Genomic DNA, 22,527 nt, shown 5'->3' with positions numbered 1-22,527 from the left:
ACTGTAAGCAAAGACTTGGAAAGGTGTAAATGTTTAGAGGAGGAGGCTTCCAGGAAAGGGTGGCAGCCAGTACAGAGTCCCAAGAAGGCAGGAGCATTTTGGCTTCTCCCAGAAACAGTGAGGGGTCTAGGGTGACTGGAGCAGAGCGGGCCAGGAGGGAAGTGGAAGTAGACCACGCAGGGCCTGGGGCTGTAGAAAGATTTCAGCTTCCACTCTTTCCTTGTTTACTCTGGCTGAGACTCTGCTTTTGAGCAGAGAGGGAACACAATTAGACTTCATTTTTAAAGAGTCTCTCTGGCTTCTCAGTTGAGAATAGACATAGGGGGACAAGGCAGAAACAGGGCAACCAGTTGGGAGACCACTGCAGTGATCCAAGGAAGGGCTGGGAGCGGTTTAGATGGAGGTGCAGAGAGGTGGTGGGGAAAGTGACCATCTCCTGAATACACTCTGCAGACAGAAGCGACAGGACTTTCTGCAGGATGGGATGTGGGCTGGGAGGGAAAGAGGAGTCAATGTGCCTCCAAGGATTTTGGCCTGAACTGCTACAAAAAATGGAGCTCTTACCAACCGAGGTGGGGAAGCTACTGATGGAGCGGCGTTGCAAAGAGGAGGGCAGATCAGTTCAGTTTGGGGTATGTTACTCTGACTCCCAAATGGGTAAGTCGGGGCAGTTGGAGTCTGGAGTTCAGGAGAAAGGTCTGGGCAGGAGACATGATTCGGGAGTCGTCAGTATATATCATCTATATTATAGATGATATTTATTTACCTATTTCCATTCTTTTAACATGTATGTTTATAAACGCAGAATTGTACATATATTTAGTACATATACTTTCTACTTCCATTCAATAATTATTAACGGGCTTCTGTGGTGGTGCAGTGATTGAGGGTCCGCCTGCCGATGCAGGGGACACGGGTTCGTGCCCTGGGTCCGGGAGGATCGCACGTGCCGCGGAGCGGCTGGGCCCGTGAACCAGGGCCGCTGAGCCTGCGCGTCTGGAGCCTGTGCTCCGCAACGGGAGAGGCCACAACAGTGAGAGGCCCGCGTACCGCAAAAAAAAAAAAAAAAAAAAAATTAACATTTTGCCCCATTTGCCTTATGTTTCTCTATTTACATCCGCTGTGTTTTCTTTGTTTAAAGAACCATTTGAGAGTTGGCGGGCATCTTGTCGCTTCAAGTTTACACACTCCTGAATTCCGGAGTGGAATGTAAAGTCACAAGACTGAATGAGATAACAGGGGAATGAAAGCAGATGGTGACTAGGGCCAAGAAAAGAGCCCTGGGGCTCCCCAAGGGTAAGAGTTCTGGGAGAAGAGGAAGAACCAGAAGGAATAGCCACAGAGGGAGGAAAAAAACAAGAAAGATGTCGAGCTGCAGTATAGTAGCAGACCTTCTCTTTTGACTGCTTACATTTACTGAAAAGTAAAGAGACAGAAAAGCCATTCATGGGACCCGTCCTTCTAACTTCAGAGTTTCTCTCCTTCACACTTGTGGAACTGATCATTTAGTTTTTCCTTGGTCTACTTAAGACAGGAGTAATTATGCGAGGAATCTGGTAACTCCCTTGGATTGTTTTAAATGAGCGACCTAATAAGCCCCAGGTCATAGACTCTGTGAAGGGTCAAAATGTAGCAGAATATGCCACCTCAAAACTCTGGTATGTTGATTATTTTGAGCTGAAGGCACTTGAAAAACAGCAAATGCTGGGATAGACTTTTCTTATCTGCCTGAAGACAGACCCTCCAAAAGGAGCTCAGTTCTCATAAATCTCCTGCCCCAGGAGTTTCATCAACCAGAGAAGACTGACTCTTATCACAGGAAAGGAGACTAGAAGTCGACGTCAAACTATCCTGTCTCCCATCTGTTCTTCTAAGGGCCTGTTCATCTTTCCTAAAAATCGTTTACTCTCCCTAAGGGACTTACTCCCTTTTCCCTACTAAGATGGAATTTAATCCTGAATTCTGAAGCCACCTCGGAGTGTCACTCATTTTTCCCTGGGTATCTCCCGTGTGTAGATGAGGTATACATGTGAATCGACTTCTGTTTGCTTTTCTCTCACTCATCTGTCTTTCATCACAGGGGTCTCAACCAAGAACTCAGAAGAGTAGAGGAAAAATTACTTTTCCTCCTTTACAGGAGCAGGAGGCCAAGTCTCAGCATGGCTGTCTGAACTGGTAAAATATCAATTCAGTTTTCAGAACTAACTCAAATCAATCAATCAAATTAAAAGACTAATTTAAATGGGAAAAAAAAAAGAAGTTGGATGACAACTTGATTTTTTGTTTTAATGACACAGCTTTCCTTTTTTTTTTTTTTCCAAAGGTGCTATTCACATCTACCTACACAAAATATACTGCGGTTAAAAACTAAAAATATTTTCTTTCCCTTGAAATGCTGTTCATAGTCTAACCATAACTGAGATAAATAGGTTATCTGTAGGTTAAGAGCAAAATTCCACCCTGTATTTAGTCCTTGGGCATATCTCTGAAAAGATTCATTTTTAGACAGAGTTTCCTAAACAGTCAAGCACATCTCATCCATTCTTGGGCTTCCTGAACACTGGAACCCCTCCCTTCATGACTCAGGAAATAATAACCAACAAAATAAATCATATGTGGATCCACGATGCGACAGTCACTTTACAATAAATAATAAACAGTTGATGTCATCTACAGCCTGAAACCCAGAGATAAAAGACACTGGATTGAAGACCAGGGGAACACTTGGGTCCAGCATGATGCATTTTCCTCCAAGTCTAAGAGAAACTAAGTCTGGCCATCCTCGGAAGCTGGAGAGTGATTGCTCCAAAAATGAACTAATCAGCTCCCAGAATGTCTTTTCCCTGGAGTAGGTTGCTTCTCTCTCCAGCTCTGATTCTTTATCCAAGAACCTCTCATCTCTCCTTTTTCAGAAAAGCACCAAGTTCAGAAAAGAAAGTACTGTTAGCTAGACTATCATCTATCTGGTTCAGAACAATATCAAGTCCAGGACAATATCAGCTCCATCCTGAGAAGTTCAAGGGAACAAAGAGCAAAGACGATAAAAGAGAAAGAAAAGAGACCCAGAAGGAAAGGGTTGGGACAGAGGAGGGAAGAAAATGGGAGAAAAAACTATGATGACTCTATTTTTCCACTTAGTTCCCTGAATTCTAAATGCAGAAGGACCAAAGGAAAAAAGAATTCTATTTTAAAATAGCTGCTTGCACATACTAGGAGGGCTGCCAAGGGAGGAATCTTGTTGGAAAGGCACTGCAATGGGCTTTGTTAGGCAGAGGTAGGCTCCTGGGCCAAGTCTAGAAGCAGGAAGTTGAGAAAACAGGAATGAAATCACTCTGCATAATAACCTCAGAGGTTAGCCACAGTGGGACCACGCAAACATTTGCAGATTTGTCCGTTTGATGCAAATTTCCTTTTTCCACTCATTATGAATTTGGACTGTTGTCCCCAGGAGTTGTTAAGTCATTGAGTATGTTGAGTTTTGCCTGAGAGCTACCCACGGGTCACCAGGAATAGAGCTGCAGAGGAAGACAGAGAGCTGAGCAGACCTACCTTGATGTCACAGTGGCAGAGGGCTCCCCAGATTGCGCTTTCAGCTAACATAGAGTGTTTATTATGTTTGAGGTGCTGCTGGAATGCTTTGTCCATATTATGAATACGGCCTTAGGAAATAACAATATTCCTCCAATGTTATGATTGGGAAAACAGGTACACAGAGTGTTCGAGGATGTGGCTCAGGTGGCTCAGGTGGCAAGCGGAAAAGCCCAGGCTCCAACCCCCAGGCAACTTGGACCTCCAGGCACCAGATTTTACCCATTTCACTACACTGCGCTTTTAAGAAGACAGAAACTAGAGGGTTCTTCTCCTCCCTCCCACCCTGCCCTGTACACCCCCTCTCTTGGCTTCTTCCAGTCCTGTGTACCACTCCTGCTTCACCCCGACCTGCTTATTTGAAAAATGCAGCCTGGGAAATGGACTGTTTGGGATCATTATGGTTTAAGGATTATCCTGGGACTTGGGAGAGGGGAGGAGCCATGCTCTGCGGGAAGAAGATAGGGGTGGAGGCCCTCAGAGAACTGAAGAGTACAGGGCCAGCAGCAGGCAGACACGGAGGAACACAGCCTTCTCAGCCCACCCTTCCTCTGAGGGGCAGCACCCAACCAAGGGAGGACCTGGCCAGGGAGGTGGCTTGCGTTAGGGGCTCCATGCATCCTTCGGAGCTCTATTCTTGACCCCCTGCACAATGCCTGGAGCTTATACTTGTTGAATGATTGAGTAAATGAATGAACTAACTCTATAATACACACTTTTCTACAAGTTTTTTTTTTTTCCCCACTTAGGTCACATATTGAGTTTCCCTTATTGCCATTGCATGGATACATTTCTCTTTTTCTCAAGCTCTTCCCTAGTAACAGAACATCTAGAGTAGATGTGAAAGCATCTGTTTTTGTTTTGTTTTGTTTTGTTTTTAAAGCCACAAGTCCATTCTGTGAGCATCCCTGCAAGGACTGGCCATCCATCCTTGATTGAGTCGCACCCCCTTTGCTCCTTTCCTACCAACCTCACTAGCCTTTCCTGCCTTGGCATCACAATCCTTGTGAATTGAATGACTTCTGACTTCACTTGATTTATAAGTTTTGTACCGTTAGCTCTTTAGAAATTATCAGTCCTCCTTAAATATTCTTTTAAAATTATTTTAAAAATTTTAATGTTGGAGATCTTGAACTCAAAACCCAACAAGTCTAAAGTGCCTTTATTAAAGCAGCATAAGGTTGCCTGCCACATGATCTAAATGCTCAATTAAATATTTCTTGAATAAAAAATGAGGCAAGTGGATCACCATCTGGGGGATTAAAACATCTGTGTCTGTCCCAAGATTATGGCCAGAGGGATGTTCAGGTCACCAAGAATAATTTGGAGGTTGCCAAAGACTTGTTTTTAAAGTGTTTTCAAGTCTGACCGAGAACTCAGACATTTAGAAACAAGTAAGATATGAATGTTTAAAATCATGTTTTCTTTTCAGAAAAAAAAAAAAAAAAAAATCTGTGTCCTCCCTCAGCCCTGTCACTTACTTGCTATATGATCTTAAAGCTACTCATACACTGATGTAAACTACTAAAAAACATTTGTATTATGATTCAAAGTTTGTGACGGGGAATGTGGTAGGCAGAATAATGGTCCCCCCCTCCCCAAGAAAAGATGTCTGCATCCTAATCCCCAGAACCTGTGAATAAATTAGCAAAGGGGAATTAGGTTGCAGTTAGAATTAAGGTTGCAATTTAGATGACCTTAAAATAAGATTATTCTGGAGTATCCAAGTGGGTCAATGTAATTACAAGAGTCCTTAAATGTAGAAGAGGGAGGCAGAAGAGAGTCAGAAGGAGATGTGTCTACAGAGCGGTCAAAGAGATGCAATGCTGCTGGCTTTGAAGCAGACAGAAGGGGTGAGCCAAGGAATATGGACGAAAAGCTGAACAAAGAAACAGATTCTCCTCTAGAACTTCCAGAAAGGAATTCAGCCCTGCTCACCCTTTGATTTAAGCCTAGTGAGACCCATGTCAGACTTATAACCTACAGATATGTAACATAATAAATTGTTTTTGTGTTAAGCCACTGAGTTTGTGGTAATTTGTTTCAGCAGCAAAAGAAAACTAATACCTGGATTAATAAAATTTAAAACAATAAAGTCCCCAGAGAGAGCTTTAATAAGTCCTTTGATGTTACATGACTAAATTCAATCAAATATATATTTTTTTAATCAGTTTCTTTTTAAAAATTACCTAGATAGGGCTTCCCTGGTGGTGCAGTGGTTGAGAGTCCGCCTGCCCATGCAGGTGACACGGGTTCATGCCCCAGTCCGGGAAGATCCCACATGCCGCGGAGCGGCTGGGCCCGTGAGCCATGGCCGCTGGGCCTGCGCGTCCGGAGCCTGTGCTCTGCAACGGGAGAGGCCACAGCAGTGAGAGGCCCGCGTACCGCAAAAAAAAAAAAAAAAAAAAAAAAATTACCTAGATAGTAGTCAAGACATGTGCTGCTGGCATAAGGATAGACCTATAGATCAATGGAGTAGCACTGAGTCCAAAAATAAACCCATATGTTTATGACCAATTAATTTTCAACAAGCATAGCAAAACAATTCAAGGTGGGGGAAAGAATAGACTTTTCAACAAATGAAGCTGGGGAAAACTGGATATCCACATGTAAAAGAATGAAGGTAGACTCCTATTTCATACCACATACAAAAATTAACTCAAAATGGATCGGAGACCAATACTTAAGAGATAAAACTCTTAGAAGAAAATATAGGTGTATATTTTTAGGACCTTGGATTAGACAATAATTTCTTAAATATGACATTGAAATCACAAGCAATCAAAGAAAAAATAGATAAACTGGTCTTTATCAAAATTAAAATATTTTATGCTTTAAAGGACATTAATCCAGAAAATGAAAAGATAACTCACAAAATGGGAGAAAATACTTGCAAATCATATATCTGACAAGGAACTTTTATACAGAATATATGAGGAACACTCACAGCTCAACAATAAGTCAACCAAATTGAAAAATAGGCAAAGGATTTGAATATATACTTTTTTTCAAAGAAGATATACACATGGTCAATAAGCCCATGAAAGGATGTTCAATGTCATTAGCCATCAGGGGAAATCAAATCAAAACAAACATGATACACTTGATACTTACCATAATGGCTATATTAGAAAACACAGGCAATAACAAGTGTCATAGAGAATCTGGAGAAATTAGTACCCTTGCACATTGATAGTAGAAATGTAAAATGATGCAGCTGCTTTAAAAAGTGGTTTGGCAGTTCCTCGAAAGGTTAAACACAGGGTTACTATATGATCCAGCAATTCCACTCCTGTGTGTATACCTAAGAAAGTTGGAAAACTATGTCCACATTAAAACTTGTACACAGTGTTCATGGTGGCATTATTCGTAAGAGGCAAAAAGTGGAAACAATGTAAGTGATCACCTGGGGAATGGATAAATAAATGTGTTATATCCATACAATGGAATATTACTCAACCATAAAGAGGAATGAATTAGTGATACACACTACGACATGGTTGAACCTCAGAAACATTATGCTAAGTGAAAGAAGCCAGACACAAAAAGGCACATATATATTATACGATTCCATTTATACGAAATGTGCAGAATAGGTAATTCATAGAGACAGAAGGTAGATTGGCAGTTTTGAGGGCTGAAAGGCAGGAGGAATAGAGAGTGACTGTTAATGGGTACAGGGTTTGGGGGAGATTCAGGGAGTGATTAAAATGTTCGGAATTAGATAGCAGTAACGTTTGTGCAACTTTGTGAATATACTAAAAATTGCTGAATTATATACCTTAAATTGGTGAATTTTATCATATGTGAATTATTTCTCAAACAAAAGTACCTAGAAAAAAATCTGGTAACAACCAGATTAAAAAATGTGCAGAAGACCTGAATAGACATTTTTCCAAAGAAGACATAGAGATGGCCAACAGGCACATAAAAAGATGCTCAACATCGTTAACCATCAGAGAAATGCAAATTAAAACCACAATGAGGTATCATCTCACACCTGTCAGAATGGCTATTGACAAAAAGTACACAGATAACAAATGTTGGCGAGGATTTGGAGAAAAGGGAACCCTCATACACAGTTGGTGGGAATGGAAATTGGTGCAGTCACTATGGAAAACAGTATGGAGGTTCCTCAAAAAACTAAAAATAGAACTACTAAATGACCCAACAATTCCAATCCTGGGTATATATCTGAAATAAATGAAAACACTAATTTGAAAAGATACATGCACCCCAATGATCATAGCAGCATTATTTACAATTGCCAAGATAAGGAAGCAATCTAAGCGTCCATCAACAAATGAATGTATAAAGAAGATGTGAGATTATATACATATATATATGGAATACTAAGCCATAAAAAAGAATAAAATTTTGCTGTTTATGACAACATGGATGGACTTGGAGGGTGTTATGCTAAGTGAAATAAGTCACACAGAGAAAGACAAATACTGTATTATATCATTTATATGTGGAATGTAAAAAATAAAACTAACTAGTGAATATAACAGAAAGGAAACAGACTCACAGATATAGAGAACTAGTGGTTACCAGTGGGGAGAGGGAAGGGAGGAGAGGCAAGATAGGGGTGGGAGATTAAGCAGTACAAACTACTATATATAAAATAAATAAGCTACAAGGATATATAGTAAAACACAGGGATTATAACTAATATTTTATAACTATGAATGGAATATAACCTTTAAAAATTGTGAATTACTATGTTGTACACCTGAAACTTTTATAATATTGTACAGCAACTATACCTCAATGAAAAAAAGTCAGTAGAAGGGCATTCTAAATACTCAAAGAGGATTGATGTACCTTTGTGAAAATACACTTGAGAATATAATCTAACTCAGCAAGAGATGATGTCCTGGAGCACAGACTTAAATAAAATCTTAAAACCTTAAAGAAAAAAAAAGTGTAAAAACAATACTTAGAAACAATTCTGGTTTTAGTAATTCGGACCATACAGAGCTGACTAAAGAAAAGCTAATCATCTCTCTTTTCATTCCTCTTTTAATCTTACCCTTCCATAATAAAATTTAGATCTATTGCAGTCTTTTCTTCTGGCTTATACATACACAAATGCACATAAAAGGAGTTTTATCTTTGTTCTTTAGTTTTACAAAAATGAGGTCAGTCTATATACAGCTTGCTTTCTTCACTTAGCTCCTCAGGGACATCCCACCAAGTCAATATATATATATATATATATTTTATTTTATTTTTTTTTTTTGCGGTACACGGGCCTCTCACTGCTGTGGCCTCTCCCGTTGCAGAGCACAGGCTCCGGACGCGCAGGCTCAGCGGCCATGGCTCACGGGCCCAGCCGCTCCGCGGCATGTGGGATCTTCCCAGACCGGGGCACGAACCCGTGTCCCCTGCATCGGCAAGCGGACTCTCAACCACTGCGCCACCAGGGAAGCCCCAAGTCAATATATATTGATTTAATTTGTATAAGGTTCATACCTTTGATTTCTCATAATTTATTTTTCCCCCAATCTGATGGTTTAAAAATGGTATCACACATAGGAAAAAATGGTATCACAATATACCAAAACATCAAGTTGTATACCTTAAATATATACAATTTTTATATGTCAAAGTTATATCAATAAAGTTGTTAAACTTTACTTTTTGTTATTTTTGTTGTTTAACTTTTTATTGAAGTGCACATATCAGGATATATCTCAGTGAATTTTCGTAATCTGAGCACACCCTGTAACCAGCACCTCAGATTAAGAAACAGGACATTACTGGAACATATGCATTTCCTATGACCTAGCAATTCTACTCCTAGGCATATACCCAAGAAATGCAAATGTATGTTCACAGAAAGACAGAACTTAAATTTGATAACTGTTACCATTTGTCACATTCCTCTTAAATCTTAATATATTTTAATAAAAGAAATAAAGCATTGCAGTTAAAGATGAAATCCCTTTTGACTTCAAATCCCAGGTCTATTACCCTCCCCTAGGCCCCTGGGCCCTGAGACAACCACTCACAGATTGGGTATTTTTAGGCTTTTCTTGCATATTTATATTCATGAATTCATTGCATTTTCCTGACCCCCACTGAGACTAAGCATCTTCTCCTATTTCCTCTTCTATGAATTGCGTCTTCATACACTGGCTCACTTTTCTATTGTGTTGTCTTTTGTTTATTAACCTGTAGGAAGCCAGTTTATTAACATAGTTTCCATTTTCTGTCATTTTTATTACAAACATTTTCCCTCACTTTTTCTTTTCATTTTGTTTATGATATCTTTTGCCTTGCAAAGAAATATTAATTTTTATGTAGTCAAACATGTCTATTTTTTTTCTTTAATTTCTCTGGGTTTCCTGTCCTGCTTAAGAAGACCTCCCTATCCCCAAGGTTATACAAATATTACCTCATATTTTCTTCTGTTTATTAGTTTATTTTTTCTATCTACATTTATTTGCAAAGCACCATATTCCAGACACCACATGGGACACGTATGGATATCCTGGACTGGACCGGGAGAGAGTTTGAAAAACTCTCTTGGAAAGCTAAATTGGAGCCACTTTTGTCTTCAAACGTTTCCTATATGGTTGAGAAAGCAATATATACAACTAAAAATAATTAGTCCAGCTGCTAACCTAGCATTTGATATTCTGTTAGCAGGAAGTTGAGAAATATTAACCATTTGATAAAATGAAATCAGGTGAGGGTTTTTTAATCTGTGACTTTTTTCCGGTGGTACTTGAAAAATGTGGTAGTCCTGAAACTATTGTAGTTTCTTTACAGGTAATGACAAGGCCCAGGTTTGAGTGTTGAGAATAGCTGAAAATAATTGCTTAAATTTGAATACCAGAGAAAGCCATTTTGGGCGTTTGCTATTTCTTTACCAATGCTGGCTCTCTGCTCTGTTGTCCCTCAAGAACAATGGACTTTTTAACACCAAAGGGGGATGGAAGAAGTGAGGAGGCTAAACAAAATTGTCACTGATCCCACTACCCAGACTCCTACAATATGCTGTATTTGATTTCATACTTTCCCGGCAAGGACCAAAATGCACCGGCACCTTTCACTGAAACAGTCACCCTGAACGAACTTTGAAGAATACAGAGTTTGCGCTTAATTTGTTAAGCGGTGGTGAGCTGTTCCGAGTTTCTGAGGCAGTTTCACCCTAGCTCGCTTCAGGTAGTTTGATCAGGCAGCCACCCTGGAATAGAAACAGAAACTGATTTAATTGAAATCCTCGGTAACGTCCCTGCGCGCCCCCTTCCGGCTGAGTAAGCGCACATTCCTGCATGATCCGTATTCGTTGCAGCTGCCACTAATCGAGACGTTGACGGAGAAGGTGCTATCCGCAAGGGCGGGGGATGTTCGTTTTGGAAAAAGGTAAATCGTGTAAACTTTCCTTAGATTATTTTTCAACAGTTTGTAGTAGATAAATCGACAACCCATTCAACTCTCCCTGAAAGTTTCCCGTGAATTAATTGAGGGGGGGAAAGGGATGTTTTGTTTGAACTTTACAGCCTTTTAAAAACGTTTTTTTAAAATTTAATTTTTTATTGAAGTGTAGTTGATTTACAATGTTGTGCCACTCTCTGCTGTACAGCAAAGTGACTCAGTTATACACATATAGACTTTTTTTTTTCGGTTATGCGGGCGTCTCACTGCTGTGGCCCCTCCCGTTGCGGAGCACAGGCTCCGAACGCGCAGGCTCAGTGGCCATGGCTCACGGGCCCAGCCGCTCCGCGGCATGTGGGATCTTCCCGGACCGGGGCACGAACCCGTGTCCCCTGCATCGGCAGGCGGACTCTCAACCACTGCGCCACCAGGTAAGCCCCACATATAGACTTTTAAAAAAATATTCTTTTGTATTATGGTTTCTCACAGGAGATTGAATGTAGTTCCCTGTGCTATACAGAAGGACCTAAAAACCTTTCTTGAAGGTGTTTTTTTCCCTTAAAGATAAGAGGGAAGCATCTTTAGTGAGAGAACCAACAGCTGGACTGAGACAGCTGGTGCTTGGAGCTCCTCACCAAATTAGTTCTCTTCCCTGGTTCCCTGAGAGAGGAAGGTGCCACAGTGTCCTTACTTTTGCTCCCTGACTTGGTTTGCAAGCTTAGTCACATACCCTGTACCACAGAGCACCGGGTTAATGATTTATCTAACGGGGGTAGATACCATATGCCACTTCAACGCTGCATTTTTTTTCTGTTTTTCCAAACTAGTCAGCTATTATACACTGATGACATAGCTTAATGCTGTGTCACTAGACTGTTCTAGAACACAAGTATATATTATGTTCACAGTGTTGCAAGGAGCAAAAGAACTTCCCTTTTTGATAGTACGATGTTTCTGGTAACACTGAAAGGAAAAAAGAAAAGATGACCCAAAGAGACAAGATAGCATGTGAGTAGGGTTAGATCCAATTGGATCTCAGATCTGAGGGCATTTTTAAAGATTTTTATTGAAGTGTAATATACATACAGAAAAGTACAAAGCACAGGCCGTTAATGCTCAGCTTGGTGAATTTCCACAAACTTCACACTCTTGTGTAATGTTCATAGATCACAAAACAGAACATTTTCACAACCACAAGAGACCTCATGTCTCTGCGAACCAGTCACAAAGGCCCCTAAGTTAATCATATGTTCCTTCTGACATCATAGATTAGTTTTGCCTATTTTTGAACTTTATATAGATGGAATCATATGTTTTGATATCTGGGTTCTCAACTTTAAGTTTGTGAAGTTCATCTATGTTGTTGCATGCAACTGGAGTTTGTTCATTCTCATTGATACACAGCATTTGGTGGTGTGTGCATACCACAATTTATTTATCCTTTCTATCATTGATGGGTATTGGGGCGGTTCCTAGCTTTGGATTATTATGGACACTGCTGCTTTGAACAGTCTTAAGCCATATATATGTGTGTGTGTACACATATATGTACGCACACATATATGGGTGTATATATATACACACATGTGTGTACACACACACATTTCTTTTTGGCATGTATACCTAGGAATGGAATTGCTGGGTGATATACATATAATTGCATATACACATATGTATACATATTTTTAGCATTAGTAGATACTGCCAGTTTTCCAAAGGAATTGTACAACCATTCTTTTTTTAAAATTAATTAATTAATTTTTATTTTTGGCTGAGTTGGGTCTTTGTTGCTGCATGTGGGCTTTCTCTAGTTGCGGCAAGCGGGGGTTACTCTTTTGTTTCAGTGCGTGGGCTTCTCATTGAGGTGGCTTCTCTTGTTGAGGAACATGGGTTCTAGGCACACAGGTTTCAGTAGTTGTGGCATGAGGGCTCAGTAGTTGTGGTGCACCGGCTTAGTTGACACACGGCATGTGGGATTTTCCTGGACCGGGGCTCGAAACCATGTCCCCTGCATTGGCAGGTAGATTCTTAACCACTGCGCCACCAAGGAAGTCCCCTGTACAGCCATTCTTGTTGCTGTATATCTTCGCCAACTTAGTATTTTCTGTCTTTTTAATTTTAGCCATTCTGGTGGGTATGTCGTGGTATTGTATTGTACTTTGTTTGGTTGTTTTTTTTAACTTTTTATTGAATTATACTATACATACCGGCATACCTTGTTTTATTGCACTTCACTTTGTTGCACTTTGCAGATATTGTGCTTCTTACAAATTGAAGGTTTGTGGCAACCCTGTGCCAAGCAAGTCTATTAGGAGTATTTTTCCAACAGCATGTGCTTACTTTGTGTCTCTGTGTCACATGTTGGTAATTCTTGCAATACTTCAAACTTTTTCCTTATTATTATATTTATTATGGTGATCTGTCATCAGTGATCTTTGATGTTACTACTATGATTTGCTGAAGGGTCAGATGATGATTAGCATTTTTAGCAATGAATTATTTTTAAATTAAGGGATGTATATTTTTAAAAATTATTTATTTATTTTTGCTGTGCCAGGTCTTAGTTGTGGCACGTGGGATCTTCATTGTGGCACGCGGGATCTTTAGTTGCAGTGTGCAGACTTCTTAGATGTGGCATGCAGACCCTTAGTTGTGGCATGCACGCGGGATCTAGTTCCTGGACCAGGGATCGAACCTGGGCCCCCTGCATTGGGAGCTCAGAGTCTTACCCACTAGACCACCAGAGAAGTCCCATGTACGTTGCTTTTTAGACATAATTCTATTGCACACTTAACAGTATAAATATAAATTTTATACTCACTGAGAAACCAAAAAAATTCATGTAACTCACTTTTTTTTTTTACATCTTTATTGGAGTATAATTGCTTTACAATGGTGTGTTAGTTTCTGCTTTATAACAAAGTGAATCAGTTATACATATACATATGTTCCCATATCTCTTCCCTCTTGCGTCTCCCTCCCTCCCACCCTCCCTATCCCACCCTTCTAGGTGGTGACAAAGCACCTAGCTGATCTCCCTGTGCTATGCGGCTGCTTCCCACTAGCTATCCGTTTTACGTTTGGTAGTGTATATATGTCCATGCCACTCTCTCGCTTTGTCACAGCTTACCCTTCCCCCTCCCCTGTAGCTCACTTTTTATTTTGATTTTTGCTTTATTGCTGTGGTCTGGAATGAGATATGCAATATCTCCCAAAAAATGCATGTATAATGAGTGTAGAGTTCATTGAATTTTCATGAACTGAACACAACTATGTCATCAGTACCCAGATCCAGAAACAGCACATTACCACTATTCCAAAAGCTTCCTCATGTTCCCTTTCAGGCACTACCATAACTCCCACAGAGGGATAATTTCTATGCTGACCTCACACTCATAGATTAATTTTGACTGGTTTTGTACTTTGTGTAAATAAAATCATAAAGAAAGAATCTTTGTGTGTCTGATTTCTGTCACTCAACACCAGCAGTGTATGAGAGTTCTTTCTAGTCATTCCATCTCCTCACTAATACTTGGTATTTTCCATCTTTTTAACTTAATCACTCTGGTGGATGTGTAATGTATTGCATTATGATTTTGTAGAATATCACGCTATAATTTTAAATTGCTTTCCCATGATAGCTGATAAAATTGAACATCTTTTCATATATTTATTGGCCATTTGGATCTCTTCTTTTGTAAAATCTGAGTCTTTCTCCTATTCTTCTATATGATTGTTTGTCTTTTTCTTATGTCAGAGTTAATCATATTCTCATAGAGTTAAACATACACCTACCACATGGCCCAACTATTTATGCTTCTAAGAATTTACTCAAAAGAAATAAAGACACAAAATGAGTTGTCTGTGAATGTTCATAGTAGCTTTACTCATAAGAGCTGAACATTGGAAGCAACCTAAATGTTTATTAACAGGAGAATGGATAAATAAAGTATATTCATAAAGTGAAATACTATCCAGCAATAAAGAGGAAGGGACTACTGATAACATACAATGATATGAATGAATTTCAAAAAGATGCTGAGCCAAAGAGGCAAACACAAGTGTACCTACTGAATGATTGTATTTTTGTAAAGTTCTACAACATAGTTAATCCGTGATGAAAGAAATCAGAACAGTGATTGTTTCTGGGAGATGAAGCGAGGAGAGGATTGACGAGAAGGAGGCACAAGTAGCTTTCTGAGTTTTGGGTTTATGCAGGTTTATGTGTTTGTCAAAACTGATTAAAGGGCTTCCCTGGTGGCGCAGTGGTTGAGAGTCCGCCTGCCGATGCAGGGGACGCGGGGTCGCGTCCCGGTCTGGGAAGATCCCACATGCCGCGGAGCGGCTGGGCCCGTGAGCCATGGCTGCTGAGCCTGCGCGTCTGGAGCCTGTGCTCCGCAATAGGAGAGGCCACAACAGTGAGAGGCCCGCGTACCGCAAAAAAAAAAAAAAAAAAAGAGGTGTCCATTCTGCCGTAGTGAAAATCCAGGCAATCTGATTCTAATACCTGCCGCCTTAGGAATTATGCCACAACAGGCTCCTTGAAGACATCATATGTTCTCAAAATCTTTTTTTTAAATTTATTTATTTTATCTTTGGCTGCATTGGGTCTTCATTGCTGCGTGTGGGCTTTTTTGTGTGTGTGTGCTTCGAGCGGGGGCTACTCTTCATTGCCGTGAGCGGCCTTCTTATCGCGGTGGCTTCTCTTGTTGTGGAGCACGGACTCTAGGCGTGCAGGCTTCAGTAGTTGTGGCACGTGGGCTCAGTATTTGTGGCTCGTGGGCTCTAGAGCGCAGGCTCAGTAGTTGTGGTGTGCGGGCTCAGTAGTTATGTCGTACGGGCTTACTTGCTCCGCGGCATGTGGGATCTTCCCAGACCAGGGATCGAACCCATGTCCCCTGCCTGGGCAGGCGGATTCTTAACCACTGTGTCACCAGGGAAGCCCCTCAAAATCTATTGATTTCCAACAATTAAAACATTTTATTCAGAGGAAGAAAGGGTACTTTCTCTGAAACCAGGTAGGAAGATGAGTGTTCAAGACCATAAAAGGAGTCATTAGAAGCCTGGAGAAAACAAGACATTCTAAAATGAGGCCATGGAATGAGATTCAACATACATCAATGGATCATTAGAATTTTTTTTAAAAGTAGCTTGCTAGAAAAGCCTACAAATAATGACTAGCTCAGTAACAATGAACCTTTTGCAGTTAGTTTCTAAATAGAGTTTCCTACTAGAAAGAACGTAGCTTCTTGAAGAAATGGCTAATTCCAGGTCTATTTTTCAAGTAGAAAATATACACAATGATCACTGGACCAGCTTATCTTAGCAGAAATCAAAGAAGTTATCAAAGATTAATAAGACCATGTCAAAATTGGTCAGAAACAAACTTGAAGACATTCCTACTGGCCAAAGATGGGACAACTTAAGCATCAATACAAATAATAGCTGTAACTATTTACAATAGCCAAGACATGGAAGCAACCTAAGTGTCCATTAACAGATGAATGGATAAAGAGGTGGTAAATATATACAATGGAATATTACTCAGCCATAAAAAGAAAGAAAAATTGCCACTTGCAGCAACATGGATGGATCTAGAGATTGTCATACTAAGTGAAGTAAGTCAGACAAAGACAAATATCATATGATATCACTTATAATGCAGAATCTAAAAAATAATACAAATGAACTTATTTACAAAACAGAAATAGACTCACAGACATAGAAAACAAACTTATGATTACCATGGGGAAACGGGGAGGGAGGGAAAAATTAGGAGTATGGGATTAACAGATACACATCACTATATACAAAATAGATAAACAAAGGTTTACTGTACAGTACAGGGAACTATATTCAATATCTTGTAATAAGCTATAATAGAAAAGAATCTGGAAAAGTATGTATATATATATATGTATAACCAAATCACTTTGCTGTACACCTGAAACTAATACAATATTGTAAATCAACTGTACTTCAATTAAAAATGTAAAAAAACCTGCAAAAACTTGTTCTATTAGGGACTTCCCTGGTGGCACAGTGGTTTTGAATCTGCCTTCAAATTCAGGGGACACAGGTTCGAGCCCTGGTCCAGGAAGGTCCCACATGCATGGAGCAACTAAGCCCATGCACCACAACTACTGAGGCTGCATTCTAGGGCCTGCGAGCCACAACTGCTGAAGCCCGTGTGCGTAGAGCCTGTGCTCCACAACAAGAGAAGCCACTGCAATGAGAAGCCCGCACGCCGCAACAAAGAGTAGCCCCTGCTCGCCACAACTAGAGAAAGCCTGTGCGCAGCAATGAAGACCCAACACAGCCAAAAAAAAAAAAAAAAAAAAAGAGAGAAAAAGAAAAAAAATTGTTCTATTAAACAAATGAAAGCAATTTAGTAATAAAAAAAGAATAATAGCTGTAATGAATTAAAGCACATTATGTGTAAATAGTTCAAAATTATACTTCAAAAAAACTCACTGATCATTTTTGGAGAATGCTGGAGAACCAATTCATTATTTCTAAAAAATGGACTGTAATACAAGAGAACCTGTTGAAGCTAATTAATTTGTAGTTTTTCAACTAAAACTGGAAGGCTGGACCTTGTTACCTTGGATCCTTGAACATTAAGATGGAGATCATTCTGTTCTATGCTGTTCATAGTTTACTGAATTCTGTAAAAGAAACAGTGGGTAAGAATGCTTTTACTGTATTTTTAACAAATTTTTACTGCAGATTCATAACCCCAGTTAGCTATGTAAAAACGTTAATGAATGATGACAGAGATAGAGAGGAAGAGGCGTCATCATACATAGTTAAACAGAACATGTTAGAGTTCTAACAGATTGCAACCCATTAGTCATTTGTGTTAGTTTTACAGGGACATCTCCATTTAACTTTGCACTGGTATGTTTCACAAGTTCCATTGTAGGCCATTATTCCTATACATTTATATTAAAAACTGCAGGAGACAAAAATATTACAGCATTACATATTTTTAAAAGGACCAACCAAATTAAATTAAATGTCATGAACTTTACTTCTGTCTGTAGGTTTATTTTAAATTATCACTTTATCCCGCATAAAGCAGTTTTTCAAATGGCATGTGACTTTTCCATTCTAATAAACTTCTTTAGAATACCATCATGAAAACTACCTACTTTGCATCCTACTCTATAATTTTCTATCCTGTCCTACGTGGGTGGAGATTACCCCATTTGCTCAATGCATTATTAGGTCAATTCACAGTAACTGCCATGGTTATAGTATATGACCCATTCCAGAATAAAGGGGGTTTGAGGATGTAAGTTATATCAATTACACTCTTTCAAAGAAGGACGGGAAAATGGACTTTAAAATGAGTGAACTAAGAGAAAACAGGCGTCTAGAAGTCTGCTCCTAATTATCGGTTTTAAAGGGTATACACATGGGAGTGGTCACACCGAGGGTACATACAACACTTTTTTCACTCCTCAAAGGCAACAGTATTCACAGATAAGGGTGAATTCAAGAAAACAGAAATCCCATTGTTGCCAGAAGGACATGTCAAACATTTGTATTAAACATCACTTTGAAAGGCTCTGTACTTCTTGTTAGAGTTACCGAGGAGTATGAAACATAATCATTATTCTCAAAAGACTAACTTTGATTAAGTGCTTCCCATGTACCATGTTCAGCTCTATGTGTGTGTATCTTATACATATATATCAAAACCTCACTCCAACCTCCTCATATAGGTATGGTTATTTCCACTTTAGAAATGGAGAAACTGAAGCTCAGTGAAGTTAAGTAACTTGCCCACGGTCACACAGCAAGTTCAGTATTGGATCTGGGTTTGGAAACTTAACAGTCTGTCCTGAGAGCCTGAGCATTTAACTGTTATGCTATCTTCTCTACTGCAGGTTTGGTCAAGAATCAGAACATTTACGTATCCTAGTTAAGACGTGCAGATGGGTAGGTGAGAGATTTTGGTTTTAGTACTTACTCTGACATTTTAGTCGATTCTCTTTGTACCTCATTTTGTTCATCTATCAAATGAGAATCACAACATGTCTATCTTACGTAACCTATCATGCAATTATTACAGTAATTACTGTGAGTGCTTTAAAGGACAAATATTATACAAATAATAAAGTGCTGGGTTTTTTCTAAAGCAACAGAGGGCCCCCATCTGTCCCTGTCTTTGTAGGGTCAAGGTCTGGATTGATATTCTAATTCAACAGATTGAGCATCTACCGTGGACCCAAGAAATGCTTTGCACTACTTCTGTAAAAGGTGTGTGAACAAGATATGATCACTACCTTTGTTGAGTGCCCAGTCTCAAGTCAGAGACAAACATTAAATAAGCAAGTACACAAATATGGGTGTAATTTTTAAATTGTGTTTTAAAAGAAATAAATACCTTGTCAGGAAAGAGAACAAAAGAATGGACTTGAAGGATATGTCTTTCATACTGGTGGAGAGAAGAATTGAAAGTATGGTTGACTAAATGGGAAAAGAATTTGAAAAGGAATAGATACACGTATATGTATTACTGAATCACTTTGCTGTATACCTGAAACTAACACAACACTGTTAATCAACTATGCTCCAATATATATATATATTTTTTAATTTGAAAAAAAAAAAGCAAGTATGGTTGAGGGGGTGTGGTATATGAGGCAGGTGGGAGAGGTACCAGCCTAGGGCTAGGGCATGAGGGCCCTGTAGTGGGTTTTGTATTTTATCCCAAGTGCAATGGGAAATCATTAGTGGGTTAAAAGCGGGGGCCTGGCATGGTCAAAGAGTTGAAGGTGTTTGCAAAAGTGACTACACTGATGACCCATGATGTCAGGGCTGGATGAGGGGTCGAATAGAGGGTGGGACTGCAGGATGGAGAGAAGACAGCTGGTCACTGACCTGGAGGGCTTGGTAAAAGGTGAAAAGAATGTTGCTGGAGTTACTGGAGAAAGCGGAGGGATAGGACAGCGTGTTTGAATGAGTGAGGAATGCAAGGAAATTTCTGGTCCATGTTATGATCATGGGAGTGGGCAGTGGTGACAGAGTAGAGGAAAATGTGGCTGAAGATGTGAAGTGAGAAAACTAAAAGGCCAGGATGACTTGACTGACCTGGGAAGAAAAGTTTCAGCTCCCAGAAGGCTCAAGCTTGAGGGGTTTGTATAGGGCTGACCCCTGCTGGTCAATTCTGGTAGAAGCCCTGAAGCCCAGCTGCTGGCTGAGTCGAACCAGAAGGTCAGTGAAAACTGTAGCCGCCGGCAGCAAAGGAAGAGGGCTGCTTCTACTTAGACATGACCTTTTCACTTTTCAAAATGTCTCTGCCAGGGATTTTGGGCTCAGAATGTCCTCACAACTGAAGCACCCTTTATAAATAATCCTGGGCTCATGTTATCAAATAATGAAAATGCAATGCATGAATAGTTGGAGGACACAAGTTTCTCTCTAAATTTTGTTTTTAACTTAATAAAGTGAAACATACAAGTTATAAAGTACACAAATCTTAACTGTAAAGCAAGATGAAATTTTAGAAATATATAAACCTATTACATTACAAATATAATTAAAATATAGACTATTCCAGCAGCCCAGAAACCTCCCTCTTGCCCACCCCCAGTCACTACTTACTCCACTATCCTAACTTCTAGCCACTATCCTGACTTTTAACAGCATAGATTAGCTTTGTCTGTTCTTGGACATCATATAAATAGAATCAAACTGTATGTACCCTTTTGTACTTTTGCTTCTTCGACTTAACGGATGCCTGTGAAATTTACCCATGTTGCATGTAGCCGTAGTTCATTCCTTTTTTAAAAATTCCATTTTAAAAATATACCATTATTATTTATCCATTCTCTTGCTGATGGCCTTTTAGGTTGTTTTCAGTTTATGAATTTTACACTGCTATGACCATCCCTTTATATATGTCTTCTGTTGATTGTATGTATGTATGATAGATGTATAACTAGATATGGAATTGCCAGGTCACTTTAAGTGGATACTATCAAAGGTTTTCCAAAGAGGCACTCCCACCAGCAGTATATGATAATCCCAGTTGTTTCACATTTTTGCTAACACTTGGTGTTGTTAGGTGTTTTTTTTTTATTCTAATGTGTAAAGAAGAGACTTCAAGAGAACCCCTTGGAGTTTGACCCGTGTCCCTTGCAGTTGGTGTGGTACAGAGGTGAGTGCCAAACCTAGTTCTGAAAAACTTCTCCAGGCCAAAGTGGCCGGTTGTGGCAGAGTGCAGAGGGCTGCATTTAATGTGTGACATTCCCTCTGAGGGCAGGGCAAAAGCTGGATGGCTCTTATGGACCAAATGCAGGTCTTGGGTCCTTCTTGGATCCTGTCCTTAGCAGCCATGAGATCCCAACAGAGAGGTGGCCTGAAAGACAAAAGGGAGCAGTCAAGAATGGCAGTTAGAGGAGGAACATGGCCAGAGTCAGAAGAACTGTCATCAAAGAGCCCAGCGTGGGAATTTCTGAGGGACTCAAGGAAGGGCCCATAAGAGGAAGATCTAGCCTTGGGGGTCTGCCTGCCCCAGAGGGCACCTTCATAAGGCACCTGTCAGTGAGATTTTTCTGTCCCTTCCTGTCCTGGAAAAAGAGCAGAGACAACCTGGTGAGGGCCAGGAGAGAAAAGGAGAACCACAGTGGGAAAAGAGATTCAGAGCTGACCATGCCCTCTCCCCCACTGTTGCTCCCAAACCCCCCTCAGCCTAAAGCAAGCCAGAGCTGAGAGAAGGGAAGAGGTTCAAATGAGGTAAGAGCTGGAGTTGTGATTAATACATACCCTGAATATTTTAATTACTAAAATATCTCTGATAAACGCCCCCCAAAAAACTTGTTCTCCCTACAGAATTGCCTACTTCATTTAATGGCTACTCCATTCTTCTAGTTGTTCAGGCCCAAAGCCATCGATCAGATCATCCTCTGTCTTCTCTCACACTTCATATTCTATCCATCAAGAAATCCTGCCACCTTTACCTTAACATGTTCTATGTTTTGAAAAGGGAGAGTGGTCAAATATGGTTTTGGTGTTTTCTGTATTTAGGATGTCCTGAATTGTTCACTGTTGGCCAACTTTCAAGAGAATAAGAATTAGTACAGTTTGTAGGTTTTCTAAGTTTACATAGAAATGCTCTGTTCATTCTGTTGCACATGCTTATGCTACTAAAGGCTAAATCATCAAACTAAGGACCAAAACCTAAGAAAGGAACCAACGGTTCATTAAAGTGAGATGATTGTGGTTACTACTAATTCATATTTCATACAATCCAGTAAAAGGAATTGTTGGTACCAGATAAACACAGATGAGCTCAATCTTGTAGATGAAGGTTTGATTTGGACACAATTATCTATGAATATGGGTTTTAAAACAAATATAAAGCCTTAACTTAGAGTTTCATTGTGTTTTATAATCATCACTGCCTTCATGTTTAAGTATCTGTTTAAGTCCACCTAATAAAGGAGGAATACATGTTTGTGTATGGGGTTTGTAAATATGAATGCAGTGAACTATAACTTTAAAAAGAACACGTTTTTTTAAAAAAAATAATTCTTA

The 22,527-nt window shown here is 39.8% G+C and overlaps 1 long non-coding RNA gene across 1 annotated transcript in view; it reads left to right on the top strand.

The window, feature by feature from the left end:
- Nucleotides 1-10,676: 10,676 nt before the first annotated feature.
- The window catches only part of LOC141276325 (uncharacterized), a 40,154-nt gene continuing 28,303 nt past the window's right edge, over nt 10,677-22,527 (top strand). The window contains exon 1 of the long non-coding RNA XR_012325670.1: nt 10,677-10,965. This is a non-coding gene — a long non-coding RNA (uncharacterized lncRNA). The remainder of the gene's footprint in view (nt 10,966-22,527) is intronic.

The sequence above is a fragment of the Tursiops truncatus genome, chromosome 14 (genome assembly GCF_011762595.2).
Source record: "Tursiops truncatus isolate mTurTru1 chromosome 14, mTurTru1.mat.Y, whole genome shotgun sequence".
Taxonomy (NCBI): Eukaryota; Metazoa; Chordata; class Mammalia; order Artiodactyla; family Delphinidae; genus Tursiops; species Tursiops truncatus.
The sequence above is the reverse complement of the archived record's forward strand: the minus strand, read 5'-3'. Positions and strand labels throughout refer to the sequence as shown.